We start from the raw sequence: 18,607 nt of genomic DNA on the forward strand, positions 1-18,607 counted from the left end.
TTGAACAAATAAGGGGCATCATAATAATAACTCCTTACTTCACGCAAGAAATTATTCTTATCATTCGATCCCCAATGCCCCGGCATCCGGTTCGTGACAAGAAAGTTTACAATATCAGCATACCATGGCATAGTAGAAAGTGTAAACAATTGCTCTTCAGGGAACGAGTCCTTGATGGGCAACTGTGGCATCAAATCATGAACAACTAGCCGTGATAAATGGTCAGCAACCACATTCTCTACTCCCTTTTTATCTTTGATAGTGATGTCAAATTCCTGGAGTAGAAGTATTCATCGTATTAAGCGTGGTTTGGCATCTTTCTTATCCAATAAATATTTTAGCGCTGCATGATCTGTAAAGATAACAATAGGAGCACCAAGGATATAAGAGCGAAATTTGTCTAATGCAAACACTACTGCAAGCAATTCCTTCTCGGTGGTGGTGTAATTCATTTGAGCATCATTTAAGGTTTTGCTTGCATAGTAGATGACATATGGCTTATTATCCTTGCGTTGTCCTAGGACAGCTCCTATCGCATAGTCACTAGCATCGCACATAATCTCAAAAGGTAATGACCAATCGGGTGGTCGCACGATGGGTGCAGTGCTAAGCATAGACTTCAACTTTTCGAATGCCTCTTGACAGGTTTCAGTCCAATTGAACGGTGTATCAAGGGATAGGAGGTTATATAATGGTCGGGCTATGACACTAAAGTCCTTGATGAACCTCCTATAAAATCCTGCGTGACCCAAAAATGATCTAACATCTCTAACCGTCTTGGGTGCAGGTAGCTTGGCGATTAAGTCAATCTTAGCTCTATCAACTTCCATGCCCTTCGATGAAACAATATGTCCTAGGACAATTCCCTTTGGCACCATAAAGTGGCATTTCTTCCAATTTAGTATCAGATTCTTTTCCATGCATCGAGCTAAGACTGCTTGTAAATGTAATAAACAATCATCAAAAGAATCGCCAAAAATAGAGAAATCATCCATAAACACTTCTAAAAATTTCTCGTTCATTTCTTCAAAAATGCTAAGCATACATCTTTGGAATGTTGCAGGTGCATTACACAACCCAAATGGCATCCGACGAAAAGCGAATGTGCCAAAAGGACAAGTGAAGGTAGTCTTCTCTTGATCCTCAGGTGAAATTTCGATTTGGTAGTATCCGGAATAGCCATCGAGAAAACAATAGAATTTGTGTCCTGCAACTCTTTCCAAAACTTGGTCTAGGAAGGGTAGGGGAAAGTGATCTTTCCTAGTGACCAAATTCAATTTTCGGTAGTCAACACACATGCACCAACTCGTCGAAACACGAGTTGGAACTAGTTCACCCTGCTCATTTTTGACTACCGTCAGACCTGCTTTTTTGGGCACGATTTGAGTAGGACTTACCCACTTGCTATCAAAAATTGGGTAAATAATACCCACGTCAAGCAACTTGAGGACTTCTGCTTTAACCACATCTCTCATCGTAGGATTCAACCTGCGTTGCATTTGCCTTGTGGTTTTGGCATTGTTCTCCAAATATATCCGGTGCGTGCAAATTAAAGGGCTAATCCCCTTCAAGTCTGCAATAGACCACCCTAAAGCTCCTCTATGATTCTTTAGAACACCAAGTAATTTTCTTTCTTGGGCATGATTCAGATCAGATGAGATGATTATAGGAAATGTGTCATTGGATCCAAAAAAGGCATACTTGAGTTCCTTCGGTAAAGATTTCAACTCGAGCTTAGGTGTTTGTTCATGGGATGGTACTATCTTTGCTTTTCGAGGTGGCAGCTGTTCAAATTCCTCTATTCGTGGTCTCCACCCATTGACCATCATGACATTCGAGTTATCTAAAATAGGTGGGACCGTATCATCAGCAGTACCTTCAGAACACCAATCTATCAAACCATTGTCGGCCGATTCAGTAAATATTTTTTTTAACAAATATTCTTCCGCAATGGTTTCAACCCATTCAACTTCTTTACTTTCTTCATGTTCACTGGGTTGTTTGCCTATACTAAAGACGTTCAGTTCCAAAGTCATATTGCCAAAAGAAAGCTTCATGACACCATTCCTACAATTGATCAATGCATTAGAAGTTGCAAGAAATGGGCGTCCTAAGATGACCGGAATCTGAGATGGTGAATTGGAAGCCGGATGTGTGTCCAGTACGATAAAATCAACAGGAAAATAGAACTTGTCTACTTGGACCAATACATCTTCAATAATCCCTCTAGGGACCTTCACTGACCTGTCAGCTAATTGTAAGGTCACAGTTGTTGGCTTCAACTCACCCAAACCGAGTTGCTCATATACCGTATATGGCAACAAGATCACACTCGCTCCTAAATCTAGCAATGCTCGCTCAATCCTAAAATTGCCAATGATGCACGAGATAGTTGGGCAACCTGGATCTTTATATTTAGGGAGAATGTTATGCTGTAAAATTGCACTCACATTTTCAGCCAGAAATGCCTTCTTCTTGACATTTAATCGATGCTTGACAGTGCACAAATCTTTCAAAAATTTTGCATATGAAGGCACTTGTTTGATTGCATCAAGAAGAGGTACATTGATTTTTACTTGCTTAAAAAGCTCAAGAATTTCAGAGTTTGGTTCAAGCTTTTGCAAGGGCTTTAATCTTTGAGGAAATGGTGCAGAAAAAGGACATTCAATTTTTTCAGTAGATGTTGGTGCTTCGGTTTCTTCGTTATCCTTTTCTTTTGTCTTTAAAGGGTCAGAATCAGGTATGGCTTGAGTTTGTTCTGGGACTGGTCGGTCAATAACTTTTCCACTTCGCAAAGTTATTATACTCTTTGCTTGCTCTTTATGCGAAGTTGAAGATGATGCATTGCTACCGCCGTAGACTTGAGGATTAGGTTGTGGTTGAGCTGGTAGCTTACCTTTCTCTTGAGCACTTAAAACAGTGGTCAGCGTTGTCAGTTGATTTCTTAATTCATCATTGATTTTGGCTTGACCTTGCATGAAAGATTGCAAAGTTTCTTCGAGACTGAATTTTTGAGGGGGTGCGTGTGCATAATGAGGTTGCGGAGGTGGAGGAGTTGGGTTATATACTTGTTGAGGTTGGTCATTCCTCCACCTAAAATTTGGATGGTTCTTCCATCCAGGATTGTAAGTACCCAAAAAAGGATTATTGAAAGATTTTTGATAGGTATTCATAACATTGGCCTGATCGTGCATGACTTCCTTGAATGCGGGTATTGTGGGGCAATCAGTGATGAGATGGCCAGGCATCTCGCAAATCCTACAACACTCGCTGTTATGTTCTACGGTCTTGACGGGTTCAATCCTTCTAAGTTCAATTTCCTCTACCTTCCTAGTAAGGGCTGCCATTTTAGCCTGAATATCATCCTGAGTATTAAGGTTGTAAAGGCCCCCGTGTGGAATGCTAGTAGGCTTAGGCAAAGGTTTATTCACTCTATCCCCTGTATCCCATAATTGTGCAGTCTTTGCGAGAGAGTCTAAATAGTCCCATGCCTCATCGGGTTGCTTTTCCAAAAATAGACCATTGCACATAGTCTCTATAAATTGTTTCAACTGTGGAGACAACCCCTCGTAAAAGAAACTAATGGTTCTCCATGTTTCAAACCCATGATGAGGACAAGAGAGTAGCAAATCTTTAAATCTCTCCCAGCATTCATAAAATGTTTCATGGTCTTTTTGTTGGAAATTACTAATGTGCCTTTTCAAAAAATTAGTCCTTTGTGCGGGAAAGAACTTTTTTAAGAATTCTCTTTGCATATCATGCCATGTTCCTAACGATCTTGGTCTCAAGGAGTTCAGCCATGTTTTGGCTTTATCCTTCAAGGAAAAAGGAAACAAGGTTAATTTAAGGACATCTTCCGATACATTTGGCACTCTAAATGTGATGCTAATTTCCTCAAAATTCTTAAGGTGAAGATAAGGGTTCTCGGATTCCATTCCATGATACTTTGGCAGCAATTGAATTACTCCTGGTTTGATTTCAAAGTGTCCTACATTTTTAGGAATAATCATGCATGAAGGTTGACTAGTCCTAGTGGGATGTAAGTATTGTCGAAGTGTCATAACTGGGGGTCTACCTTCATTACCATGGTGACTTCCTACATCATCATCAGCCATCTCACCAGATCTGAGATTTTGCGAAAAAGTTTCAATAATGTGATCTAAGGAATTGTCAAAAGGTTGTCGACTCAGACGTCCAGTGTTGTCCCTATTCCAACCTAGCATACAAAATTTCAGAGTTAATTTATTTGTTTGTTTTTTTTTTTTTTTAATGATTACCCTTGATCTTTTCTTAAAGTTCTTATCAATTTTCAAGTAGCAACAAGGGTTAATGAGATATGATGATAATAAAATTCTGATTCTAAACAAAAAAATTAAACACAGAAAATTCAAAGTAGACAGCAGCAAAGTTTATATTAATTTAATGATCGTAAAAAAACATGTGTCCTACAGCAGCCGACGAAATTTGAGTGCAATCAGACGGTGGATTACTCAGATATCAGAGTTTGATGCAGACTATGCAGGAAATAAAAAAACAGCAATAAAGATTTTTTTTTTTTTGAAAGAAAAAGACTAAATACTAAGATACTGATTAAATCTAAAATTATACTAATAAATCAGCCGTTCTCCGGCAACGGCGCCAAAAACTTGATGCAAAAATAAAATTGTTCTCCCAAGTGCAGGAGAATCGCACAAGTAGTAAATTCTCAAGAGTCCGAGGTCGAATCCTCAGGGAACGATCTATAGATTATTAGCGTAATTTTTAGATGTAATTTTCAGTTGAATAAATTTGTGGATTAAAATGATGTTTTGATTTTTAAAAATTAAATGCAAAGAATAATAAACAAAATTCAATGAAATAAAGATGGTAGGGATTTGGAATCCCCCTTGATGATATTGCATCCAAGGAATAAACTCTATGGTTCTTGATTAAAGATTAAATGTAGGATAGATCTAATCATGGTATATGTTTCATGAACATATGAACTCAATTTCTAAGCATCCATCGTGCTTTCTACGTCTACGACGAATCAAATACTAAAGCAATTCATATATCAATAATCATAATCCATTAAAGATCTATCTATGAAATAACTACGCATGGATCAAGAACATATCAATAAATATAAATCATTGAAAGCAAAAGTTTAGAATTTACTTCAAAGAGAAATACATCAAAGGTTCCTCCATCACCCTTCCTAGGACTTTAGCCTTCCATTAAAAACTTTAATCCCCCTTTCATTTTCTTTCTTTCTTCTTTTTTTTCTTTTATTTTCGGAAACAGGCCTCCCCTGTTTCCTTTCTCTGTTTTTTTTCTTTTCAATAACAGGGACTCCGTTTCCGAATGAGGGATCCTATTTTTCCTCCCGAATGGCAGAGATAACCGGCTCTCCTCCCCTCCCTTTCTCGCACGCGGTGAAGATGGTCGGATGAGATGAATCCCCAGGCGAAAATGATGGACGCGGACGGCTGCAGATCGATTGAAGGAGGTTGAACGCGGAAATCTCGGGATGTTGGGATCTCATGCATGCTGAAGATGAAGCTTGACCGCTGGCATTTGGGATTCGAATGGCTGGATCGAATGCAGGAGATGGGGCGCGGACGGCTGCTGGAAAGTTTGCATGCGAGTGGATAACGATCACGGAGCTGGGATCTCGGGATGGTCGGGTCTTGCATGCGAAATCTTCGGACTCGGATGGGAGCTGGAGCCGAGAGGCGTGAAGGATGAGATGCGGACGCGTGGAGAGCGGACGCTCGCGGGATCTGGGAGAAGCTGAATGCATAGGAGATGAATATGGAGAAGATACGTGGGATGCTGGCGCTGAGATCACGAAAGCTGGGAGGTGCTGTGAACGTAGACCCGGATGCTTCGTTTTGGGAAGAAATAGAGGAAGAACAACTCGGCTGGGAGAGCTATGGGTGCGGGAGATTGCATACGGAAGAATTGGAATGTTGGCACCTAGGCTTAAGATGCAGAAGAAGCTGAGACGCACGAGATGCTGGAGGATAATGGGCTTGCTGCTATGAACCCCACGGACCGTTGGATCCTTCCGGATAATGAATCTAGGCCCTTTGTGCATTTTAGCTTTGATTTGCGATTACGGAAGAAGAGGATGAGCTGCACGTGGTTTCATCGGGCTGAGATGCACGGGCTGCTGGGAATTAATTGCAGTGAACTGTCTTGCTGAACTTAGACTCCTTCTAATGTGCAACTGGGGTTGAACCATGCGGTTGACTAGTCACCTACTATGATGCATCTTTTTGAACCCAATGTGCATTTTAACTTTGATTTCCGATCACCTGCACCCTACAAAAATATAATATTAATACAGCACTTCTATCATTATGTGTTAGCAATAATACTAATTTAAGTGATGTGTAGATCGCATTTTTGTGCCCTCATCAAGCAAGATCCCTTATGCTTCGGCAATAGGGAGTCTCATGTATGCCATGCTGTGTACACGACCTGATATAGCACTTGCTGCGAGTATCACAAGCAGATATCAGTCGAATCCAGGCGAAGAGCACTGGACAGCTGTGAAGAACATTCTTAAGTACTTGAGAAGAACTAAAGATTTGTTCTTGGTTTTTAGAGGATCATCAGAGTTAAAGGTGGAAGGATACATAGATTCAGATTTCATGATTGATATTGATGATAGAAAGTCTACATCTGGATATGTATTCTTGTGCAATGGTGGTACGGTAAATTGGAAGAGTTCCAAACAACATATCATTGCTGATACTACCATGGAAGCTGAGTATATTGCCGCCTCTGAAGCTGCAAAGGAAGCCTTTTGGTTCAAAAAATTAATTGCAGAGTTAGATGTAATGCCATCAGATGCCATTACACTCTACTGCGATAATAATGGCGCTATAGCTCTTGCTAAGGAACCAAAGTCTCATCGGAAGTTCAAGCATATAGAGCGGCGCTTTCACCTCATACGCGACTACCTCGAGAAGAAATATGTCGAGGTACAGAGAGTAGACTCCGCGGACAACGTGGCGGACCCACTCACTAAACAGTTAAATCAGCAGAAGACTGAAGCCCACCTTGATAAGATGGGACTTAGATATATGACTGATTGGCTTTAGTGTAAGTGGGAGATTGTTAGATGTATGCCCTAAAAGCCAATCTGGCAGACACATTATTAATTCTGGGACATAAATTTGTACTTGACTTTATTATTGAATAATAAATGGGCATCTTTTCATTCATATTGTTTATGTGTCTGTGAATCGTCCAAAAAAATTAATAAGATGATGATACATATTCTCAAGAGTTGAGAATTTGAGCCATGTATCATTGGTGATTAATTTCTAAATGCTCCTGATCAATGGATCATCACGAGGATGGTGATCGATCCGATCAGTGCATAGATCGCTTTCCATATGGATGGACGAGACTCGAGTCCAAAGTGTAGGGACACTGAAGTGATAGTGCAGGTGCTTGTTAGAGAACAAGGGTACTGAGCGTGACCAAGATAAGAAGTCACTTGGATGTCTATCTACTTGTCAGTGACTTGCTTGATGCTGCAGTAGTGTGACTGGTCCTTTAATCTGCTGTGCTTCGGCTACTCATAGTGAGTTTATTGTAGTTTGACTACACATATACATGGTCTCTAGTCATATGGATCCTTGTAGTATAGATTGGCTTCAGTAGGTTCACTGTAGGAGTAGGGTATGCACTTACATGAAATCTATCGACCTTGATAGAAAAGGAGTGATCCTATATGATTTATTAGACTGAGTTCTAAGACCTTGGCCGGGGCAGTAATATAAAGTGGAGAAAGAGTTTTCCACTATCGAACTCAAGTTGAATAAATCTAGACATACGACAGACGACGGGGTTTGAGGTTTGACGAGTTATCCATAACCTTCGGTCTGTAGCAATCCACGATAGAAGGACTGTATCATACGATAATTGCACCTAGAGGTTCATCATTCTATTATGCTGGGTAGCCACTACATCTGCTAGGTGTCACTGGTGGATGGTGAGACTCACAGGGATCATCTCGATGGTCGATAATCCCTGGTGAGTTGAGTTGGAATTGTTTCAACCCATTGAAAGGAGTTTTCAATGATATTGTGATAGAGATTGCAATATATCTCACTACCAGTTAGAATAGAACCTATGGGGTCACACACATTAGAAGTATTGACCGATCCGATGGTTGAATTGTGACTAAGAATCACATATGATCAATTAGATTGATAAATTGAAAACCCGCTAAGAGTTAGTAGTTAGAAGAAGGAATAATTGCAATCGGATTGCAATTTAATTTAATTAATTGGACTTGATCATGAGTCCTCCTTGGAGTGGGATTCATGAAGTCCTAATTGGATTAGAATTTCAAATTAAATTAGAGTCCTACTTGGAATAGGATTTCTAAAGTCCTAATTGCTTAGGGCTAAAATTTGAACAAGTCCTGATTAGATTAGGATTTTCTCAAGTTCTAATTAATTTTAATTTTAATCTAATTAATTAAATGACTTCTAATTGGATTAGGATTGAAGAGTTCAATAGAGTCATGGTTCAATTGAATCCTAATTAGATTAGGATAAGGAGGAAATTAAAATGGGTGCAAACAAATCCTATTTTGAATAGGATTGGACTCATGCAACAGACCCAAATTAAATCACCCCTTAATTTGATTAAATGTCAGATTTAATTGGACTTGAGGGAGGGGCCCACGCCCCTCCCTTTGGGACTTGCGTGAGAAGAAAAGGAGGGGGCTATGCCCCTCCTTGCTTGCCATCTAAAGGGATAAGAATGAGTTCCTAAAAAATAGGAACTCATCTTTATCCCTTAATACTTCAAAAAGGAGCATGGGATTTCGGCCACTATTCATGTTTTTCTCCTCATTCCAGCCGTGAGCACCCTCCGCCATCTTCCTCCTTTGAGCCACAATCAATAGAAGAAAAAGAAAAGCCTAGGACGTCCTCTTCCTTCTTCATCTTGGTTCCAAAAGGAAGAAAGAAAAAGGCTGCGTAGAGGCTTCCAATCTTCTTCCTTGGTTCTTCCTTCTTCTTCCTCTTCTCAAGCCAATCAAAGGTTGATTCAAAGGAGAGGACTTCAGCCATTAATAGCCTTCTTTGCAAGGGAGCTAGCACTCCGGGAAGATCCAAAGGCTTCGATCGACTCATTACTTCGTGTGGATACCTGTAGAGGCCGGACGCATGTGCGGCTTCCACTGAACCTTCATCAAATACTACGTGAATCAGATTTGCGGAGACCATCTACCCGCACAAGATAAAGATCTGATCTTCTTAATCATGATTTTAAAATAATTTAATAAAAATTTAATCCTAATCTCTCTATAAATGGTTTTAAAATACATTCATGCGATGAACGGGATATGCACATGTCGTTCCGTTGCGCATCTGAAAATTTTTGAATTTTCAGCGGCATGTGACACATCCTAACAGCAAGTGAGTTCTATTCTCCAACACAACACCCCTCCAAAATTCAAAGATCCTGGTGCTCCTACCATCTCCTGTGTCTTAAGAAATAATTTCATTAATCGAGCACTCTTAGATCTAGGGGCAAGTGTCAACCTTTTACCTTACTCAATTTATAAGAAACTTGGGTTAGGTGACTTAAAACCAACCTCGGTATCCCTTCAATTGGCTGATCGATCTGTAAAAACACCACGTGGGATAATTGAAGATGTTCTTGTCAAGGTAGACAAATTCTATTTTTCAGTAGATTTTATCGTCCTTTATATGGAACATGAGCCTAATCCTAAGAAACAAATCCCCGTAATGTTGGAATTTGTATCCTAAATGTCAATCGTCAGCATATTGATGATTGAATTTTATAAATGAATTGACAAATTAATAAAGTGTTATTTGGCATTATTCATCATTTCATCTTCAAATGAACTCTTATATGATGAAGTCCTTAGGACTTATGTTATGATAAAGGAGAATTTATCTTTGAGTCCTTAAACTTGTTTGCGACGAAATGATATGTTGTTACTAGGACGACAACATTATCGAGATTAGGTCGTTGTGTGACATATACGTTGGTTGTCCTCTTAACCAAGGAGTGTGGAGACACTGGTATGCCACACAAGTGAAGTATAGAAGTACATTTCACTAAACGTGACCAATTCCGGAACGCTCTACTGTCGAGAGATGTTCCGAGTGGATATGGGTATAAGTTTGGCCCTCTGACCTGAGACCGCAACCTGTGACTAGCAAGCAACTCACTGTACTTTAGTACCGGACTACCTGAATTTCTAATTCAGTGACGGAAGGTCACTGGGTGCAGTCAAGTACTTGCGTAGTCAGTTGTGAGTCAAGATGGAATTGACCCCTCCTGAAAACAGGAGATAATGTCTTGTGATTAATTTAGCAAAACCTTGGTCAGGGTAATCCCAGTGAGGAGTCACGGGATATCTAAAGTTAATCACATAATGGATGTACTAATTATAGGGTTGACAGTGAGCTCTAAGTCATCCTGGCATTAGGAGTCAAAGGGATTGAATTATACAGTAACCATAGTTCAGGGTTCCAGAATATTTGCTTCGCATATATTCGACCTATCCGGACGTCGGGTACCATTGCTAGATGGTCACATCGATTAGTGTAGAAAATTGTTCCTATACTACCGGCTTAGGTTCGAACCTATGAGGTCACACGCATAGAAGATTCTTGATTGATCAAGAAAGCTGATGAATGATTAAGAATCATTCAGGGATAATTTGATCAATTTGATTGGCAAATTATCTTATAAAATAATTAAAGTAAATATTGAAGGATTAATTAGTAATTAAATTACTAATAAACTCAATTTGATTGAGTAATTGTGCTAAGGGTGAGCCAAATTGAATTGGATTCAAGTTTGGGCTCAATCAGGGTTTTAACCTGATTGGATTAGGTCAGAACCAAAAAGGACTTAAGCTGATCAAATTAATTTTAAATTAATTTGTTCTTAATTGGGGATTGACCTAATTGAATTAGGTCCAACACAAAGTAATAATTCAATTTGATTGAGTTTGCATGAGCCAAAATTGAATTGGATTCAATTTGAGCTCAATCAGGGTCTGACCTGATTAGATTGGGTTCAACCAAATTACTTTGTTTTAATTCAGGTTTGACCAAATTTGATTAGGTGCAACCCAAGGGGATTAGGCTCAGATGATGTGGCAATTATTGGTGACATGGAATTGGATTTCATGAATTTTAAATAAACCAAAATTATTGCATGGCACATGGACCCATTGCTTGATACATGGCGACATTGTTTGTTATTTGAATTTAAATTCAAACATTAAGCAATGTGTTAAATGATTTTAATCACTCAAACCATCAGCCAAGGTGGCGTCTGAGTTTTTGAATGGATTAAATTCGAATTTCAAGAGGTGATTTCAAAATTATGAAGTGTTTTACCTTGCCGCATGGATTTCAAATTCCTTCCCTCTTGCACATGTGTTTAAAATTTGAATTTAAATCAGATTTGGTTGAGATCTGATTTGGGTTGTTCCTATTCCTTTGCATGTGCCAACTAAAAGAGGTTTTCTGAAAATAAATTTCGAATTTTGAATGAAAATTCGGAGGCCATTAAAAGGGGTCAAACATGGGCACCAAAAACACATCCATTGCAGCCTTCTTCCTCACCCGCCTCCTCCTCCTCTTCTTCTCCATTTTAGATAGGGTTTTCAGGGTGAATATCTAGAAGATTCAAGATCAGATCTGAGTCCTCTACTTCCCTTACCAACCTCATCTCTATCTGCTTCAAGACGATTGATCAAAAGTTGATTGAATCCCGGCGGGCAGATTTCAGCTTTCAAGTGTTCTGCAGCTGCTAGCACTGTTGCGGAAGAAGATCCTTCAGGACTTCGCGTGTACTTCTCGTAGAGGCCATTCGTGTGCGTGGCTGCGAAGTCAAGAATCAGATTCACAACTTTCATCCATCATAAAAGGTATTAATCTAGCATTAATCATTTATTATGGTGTCAAGGTCTAGGTCCAATTCTCCGAGGTTTTACCCTCTTTTGGGGCTCCTCACGGAGATATCTCCAGAATCCATTCGATGGATATTCGGAGATTAATTGGAATAGAGTTCTTAAGTTTCAGATCTGATAGTTAATCATGCATAAAAGTTTTAGCATAATTGTTTAAACGATTCCGGCATAATCCTATGTGTTCTTAAGGTGTTGATTTCTAGATTTGATCTTGTAAGCATGCATGAATTAAATTGTTTGATTCGGTTTTTCCGCTGCATTTTAAAACTTAAAAAGAACTACGTATGGCTTGATCCCCCTTATGAAGGGGTACGTAGGCAACCCGATCAGGTTCAGCCATGGTTTTCAAAAAAAAAAAAATTCAGCATGCTAAACACCGAAGAACCTAGGATTCACTTTCAGTGGTATCAGAGCCAGGTTTATGTTTTAATTCTTGCAATTAAATCTGAAATCATTAACATGTTTAGATTAGATCTAAAGTGCTTTTTATGATTGATTTAATTGCTGATTATGCATGATTAAGTAGATCTGAAATTTTGGATGCATATGATGCATGTTTGTGTTAGGATTAGTAACATGAATAAATCTGAAATCATAATATTGTTTAGATTAGATCTAAATAAAGTTTATGATTCATATGATCTTTGATTTTAATGAACAAATCAGATCTGAAAATAAAAGTGAAAAAACAAATACATAAGATGTATGTTGTTTGTATTAATTCATGTTGTTATGTATATGTGATGCATGAACATAAAACATAATGACTTAAACATGAATTAAATCTGATTACATGTGATTAATTATAAAAACTCAGATCTGAAAATGTGTTTTAAGAACTGAAAGATTGTAATTAATATGTAATTAAAAAAAATGCAATGATCAAAACTTTCATAAGTCTAAACTTAATTGAGAATTAAGTATTATGAAATAGAATTGTAACTCAATTAATTGACATTGCATAATTCTTTGGGCATATGGGTTAGCTTGAATCAAGTTCTTAGGATTGGGTTAGACCTAAGGTTAGAATCAAACATGGTCTAATTAGAGTTAATTGATCAAATCTAATTAAGTAGTAACTAGATTAGGTCAAGAAAACTCTAGGTTAAATACAATAGTTGTAGATTGATCAATTCCATGTCTTTGATTAGACCAAGATGGAACTTTATTTAGGCTCAGAGGTGTAGCCCGAGTCATTTGAGTAATCAAATCGAAATTGATTAACCAGTCGGTGTCTAAGGTAAGTTTGGCAGTTTTGACCGGTGGTTTTTAATTGGGAGCTACTCCCACTGATTTGTCTTTGTCGAGTTAATGGCATATCCCTTCCACCGATCTCACTTACCTGGCCGACATGGTCAATCACATTTTGATTGGATCACTTAATGATTCGAGTTAGCCCATGCCTTAAGGAAAATCAGTATGACTGATTTAGGTGTCTCCTTAACCGGTTTGAGTCTAATCTGATTTGGTGAAGTCAGTGGGAGAAATTAGACTAACCGGATCTTCTCATCTATCCTAATTATGAAATCCTCTAAAATTATTAGGTACTTAAAATGAAATGGTTATGGAGATAACTAGGTCATAGCCTCCCATTAAGTTGGGTGATAATGGGTCCAATGTTTTGATAATTATTGGAGGCGCCACATGCCTGGTACTTATCAAGCATTGGAATTGTCATTCAATATATGATGAGTTAAGTGTACCTTCAATAGGCGGTCAGGTGAGCCGAGCCACACTCGGGCTTGGTCGTCTATTAATTGATTAGACTTAACCCTATCATTTAATGGTTGGACCTGACTAGGGTATTCGGTGGAGGCGCCACACGCCTGCCGGAAAACCTAGGGCAAAATCATCACTAGAAGTTGCTTGGTGAAGCAATTGGTTAAGAACCTACCAATAGGTGCATATGGGTTGGCCGAGCCACACTCGGGCCTATATGGGATCTATTGGGTTCTAGTGCCCACTAAAGAATTAGGAGTAATTTTTCGAATTAGAGGTAGAGGCTACCAATTTGTATAAAATAGTGGGAATATCTTTAGACTAAAGTCCAAGTCTACTGTGTTTAGTCAATTCATATACTAATAGCCAAAATTTTTTTTTATGCAGAAACGGCCACTAATTTATCACTTCGCTCATTGTTGGACAATGACAAGTTGACTGGTCCAAATTTTAATAATTGGCATAGGAAACTGAAAATAGTGCTAGAGCATGAGAGGATCCTTTATGTGATAACGGATCAAGCACCTGAGCAGCCCGCTGCTAATGCATCAAGATCGGCCAGAGACACTTATCAGAAGTGGCTCAGTGACCGGATCACTGTTCGATGCATCATGTTGGCAGCAATGAGTGATGAGTTTAGTAGGCGTTTTGAGAATACGCAGCCGGAAGATATCATTCAAGTGTTGAATGAATCATTCGGCGTTCCTGACGACGTTGAGAGGCACAAAACTAGTTGTGCCATCTTCAGCGCCCGAATGAAAGATGGGACCTCGATAACTGATCATGTACTGTACATGATTGAGTTGATCGAGCGTCTAAGCTCTCTTGGCTTTCCCCTTCATGATCAATTGGGGAAGGATGCCATACTAAACTCATTGCCTGGATCATACCGTCCTTTTCTCACTCATTTTCGTATGACGAAACCTGTAGTGAATTATCACCAATTGTTGGGGTTACTACAGACGTTTGAGAATGATTACCAACTTCTTAAGAAGACGGTGAATTTAGTGGGAGGTTCATCCAAGGGTCGCTCCTTTAAGAAAGAAAAAAAGAAAAATAAAATCCAAAAGAAACAGGTGCACCATGCTCAGCCTAGTCAGAAAAAGAATAAAAAGGCTGATCAGAGCAAGGCGGAGTGCTTCTTCTGCAAGAAGCAAGGACATTGGAAGAGGAACTGTCCTCTTTACATTGCATCCCTCGATCCGAACTGGCCTAAGAAAAGTGGGCAATCAGTTGCCAATCAAGGTACTTATATGATAACACCTTGCAATTTTTCTATTTGTGATAATTCGACCTGGGTATTGGATACCGGTAGTCCTTTTAATATTTGCAATTCGTTGCAGGGGCTACAAGTCAGTAAGAGGTTTGAAGAAGGAGAAAGGTTCCTGAATGTTGGAGATGGAAGACCAGTTCCAGTTCTAGCTTTAGGAATTCTTAAACTTGAATTCAGCTCTCATGTAAATGTCCTTAGTGATTGTCACTATTGTCCAAGTTTTCTATTGAATATCATTTCTGTAGGCCTTTTGGCCAAAAATGGTTATGAAATATCAATAAAAAAGGATTATTGCAATGTCATTTGGAATGGTGTTGTTGTAATGAATGGAATTCTGAGTAATGGTATTTACATTTTGTCACAGCCTGTTCATGTAATGTATAAATCCAATAAGCGCCCTAGAATAGATAATGTCACGGATGTCTACCTTTGGCATCATAGGCTAGGTCATATTAACAAGAATAGGATGAACAGGTTAAGTAAAGAGGGAATCCTTGATGTTAATGATTGTGAATCATTGACAACCTGTGAATCATGTCTTCTTGGTAAAATGACCAAATCATCTTTTACCGGAAAAGGTGAACGAGCCAGTGATTTATTGACCCTTGTACATTCTGATGTATGTGGGCCAATGAGCACAGATGCTAGAGGTGGGTATTCATATTTCATTACGTTTACAGACGACCTTTCTAGGTATGGTTATGTCTATTTAATGAGACATAAATCTGAATCATTTGAAATGTTCAAATTATATCGTAATGAAGTAGAAAAACAAACTGAAAAGAGTATTAAAACTCTTCGATCAGATCGAGGAGGTGAATACCTCTCCAGTGAATTTTTGACATATCTAGGAGAAAATGAGATTCTCTCCCAATGGACTCCTCCTGGTACACCACAATATAATGGTGTGTCAGAAAGGAGAAATCGAACTCTGTTAGACATGGTTCGATCCATGATGGGGTTTGCTAATCTGCCCATATCCTTTTGGGGATATGCTCTTGAGTCAGCCTGCTATATTCTAAATAAGGTTCCAAGTAAGTCTGTAAATAAAACACCACATGAGATGTGGACTGGACGTAAGCCGATGCTCTCTCACCTTAGGATTGGGGGTGTCCGGCGTACGTCAAACGTTTGAAGACAGACAAACTTGAACCCAAGTCTGACAAATGTTTCTTTGTTGGTTACCCTAAAGAAACTAAAGGATATTACTTCTACTTTGCTGAAGAACAAAAGTTGTTCGTAAGCAATAGAGCAATTTTCTTAGAAAAGGAATTCCTTGGTGAAGGAACAAATAGCTCTAATGTTGAGCTTAGAGAAGTTCAACATGTAGAAGATCCGACACCATCTACTGAATCAGTTGAGTCGGATTTGATTAGATCAGATCCAGAACCCATATTAGATGCACCATTAAGGCGATCGGGTAGAGTACCACGTCAGCCGGACAGATACTACGGTTTCTTGGTCCGAGATGGGGATCCTATCGAACTTGATGAAAACGATGAGGATCCGATCACATATATGGATGCAATGCAGAGGTATGACTCTGATAAATGGCTTGGAGCCATGCAATCCGAAATGGAATCTATGAAGGTCAATGATGTTTGGACATTAGTTGACCCACCCGAAGGAATTAAATCCATAGGGTGTAAGTGGATATTCAAAAGGAAACGAGGCGCAGACGGAAAGGTAGAGACCTATAAAGCCCGTTTGGTTGCCAAGGGTTATCGTCAACGTTATGGTATTGACTATGACGAGACGTTTTCTCCTGTGGCAATACTCAAGTCCATTCGGATTGTGCTTGCGATAGCAGCACATTTAGACTATGAAATCTGGCAAATGGATGTAAAGACCGCATTTCTAAATGGAGATTTAGAAGAGGAAGTGTATATGATACAACCTAAAGGTTTTACATCTGCAGATGAGTCTAAAGTGTGCAAGCTTCAAAAATCCATTTATGGATTGAAGCAAGCTTCACGGAGTTGGAATATACGTTTTGATAAGGTAATCAAAACATATGGCTTCATTAAGAATGAAGAGGAACCTTGCATTTATAAATGGGCAAATGGTTCAGTTATTATATTCCTTATTTTGTATGTGGATGACATTCTTTTAATCGGGAATGACATTCCTGCATTACAAGGAATAAAGGTTTGGCTATCATCTCAATTTGCCATGAAGGATTTGGGAGAAGCATCTTACATCCTAGGGATGAAGATCTATAGAGATAGATCTAGAAGATTGCTTGGATTATCCCAATCCACATACATTGATACTATACTGAAGAGGTTCAGTATGATTAATTCCAAGAAAGGCTATCTTCCGATGGGCCATGGAATTAACCTCTCTAAAAGGGATTGTCCGACAACCCCTCAAGAAAGAGAGAGTATGGATAGAATTCCATATGCTTCGGCAGTGGGATCTATAATGTATGCCATGACATGTACTAGACCAGACGTGGCATACTCACTAGGAGTAGTGAGCAGATACCAGTCTGATCCAGGTAGCAACCACTGGAAGGTTGTAAAAACCATCCTTAAATATTTGAGAAATACTAAAGATCAGTGGCTTGTCTATGGTGATTCTGACTTAAAACTTGAGGGATATACTGATTCAAGTTTTCAGTCAGATCAAGATGATAGCAAGAGCGTGTCAGGATATATCTTCACTCTTAAGGGTGGGGCCATCTGCTGGAAGAGTTCCAAGCAGCATACAGTGGCAGATTCTACATGTGAAGCAGAATATATCGCAGCATCTGATGCCGCCAAGGAAGCTGTATGGTTGCGGAAGTTCATCACCGAGCTTGGAGTGACACCCTCCATTGATGGTCCAGTGCCTGTATTTTGTGACAATACTGGGGCCATAGCTCAAGCAAGAGAACCCAAAGCACATCAGCGGACCAAGCATATTCTACGTCGCTACCACCTGGTTCGAGAGATCATCGATCGAGGTGATATTGATCTTCAGAAGATTGACACAAAAGAAAATCTGGCTGACCCATTTACCAAAGTCCTCGGCATCAAAGAGTTCGACGAACACAAGTCGAAGATGGGTATTAGATACTGTGCCGATTGGCATTAGGCTAAGTGGGAGTTGTTGGAATTTGTATCCTAAATGTCAATCGTCAGCATATTGATGATTGAATTTTATAAATGAATTGACAAATTAATAAAGTGTTATTTGGCATTATTCATCATTTCATCTTCAAATGAACTCTTATATGATGAAGTCCTTAGGACTTATGTTATGATAAAGGAGGATTTATCTTTGAGTCCTTAAACTTGTTTGCGACGAAATGATATGTTGTTACTAGGACGACAACATTATCGAGATTAGGTCGTTGTGTGACATATACGTTGGTTGTCCTCTTAACCAAGGAGTGTGGAGACACTGGTATGCCACACAAGTGAAGTGTAGAAGTACATTTCACTAAACGTGACCAATTCCGGAACACTCTACTGTCGAGAGATGTTCCGAGTGGATATGGGTATAAGTTTGGCCCTCTGACCTGAGACCGCAACCTGTGACTAGCAAGCAACTCACTGTACTTTGGTACCGGACTACCTGAATTTCTAATTCAGTGACGGAAGGTCACTGGGTGCAGTCAAGTACTTGCGTAGTCAGTTGTGAGTCAAGATGGAATTGACCCC

The 18,607-nt window shown here is 39.3% G+C and overlaps 1 pseudogene; it reads left to right on the plus strand.

The window, feature by feature from the left end:
- Positions 1–3,600: 3,600 nt before the first annotated feature.
- LOC120108990 (small nucleolar RNA R71) lies at positions 3,601–3,698 on the plus strand (annotated as a pseudogene).
- The last annotated feature ends 14,909 nt before the right edge of the window (positions 3,699–18,607 follow it).

This window comes from Phoenix dactylifera, chromosome 6 (assembly GCF_051530095.1).
Source record: "Phoenix dactylifera cultivar Ajwa chromosome 6, Ajwa_hap1_PhDact_Kaust_v1.1, whole genome shotgun sequence".
In the NCBI taxonomy this organism is placed as follows: domain Eukaryota; kingdom Viridiplantae; phylum Streptophyta; class Magnoliopsida; order Arecales; family Arecaceae; genus Phoenix; species Phoenix dactylifera.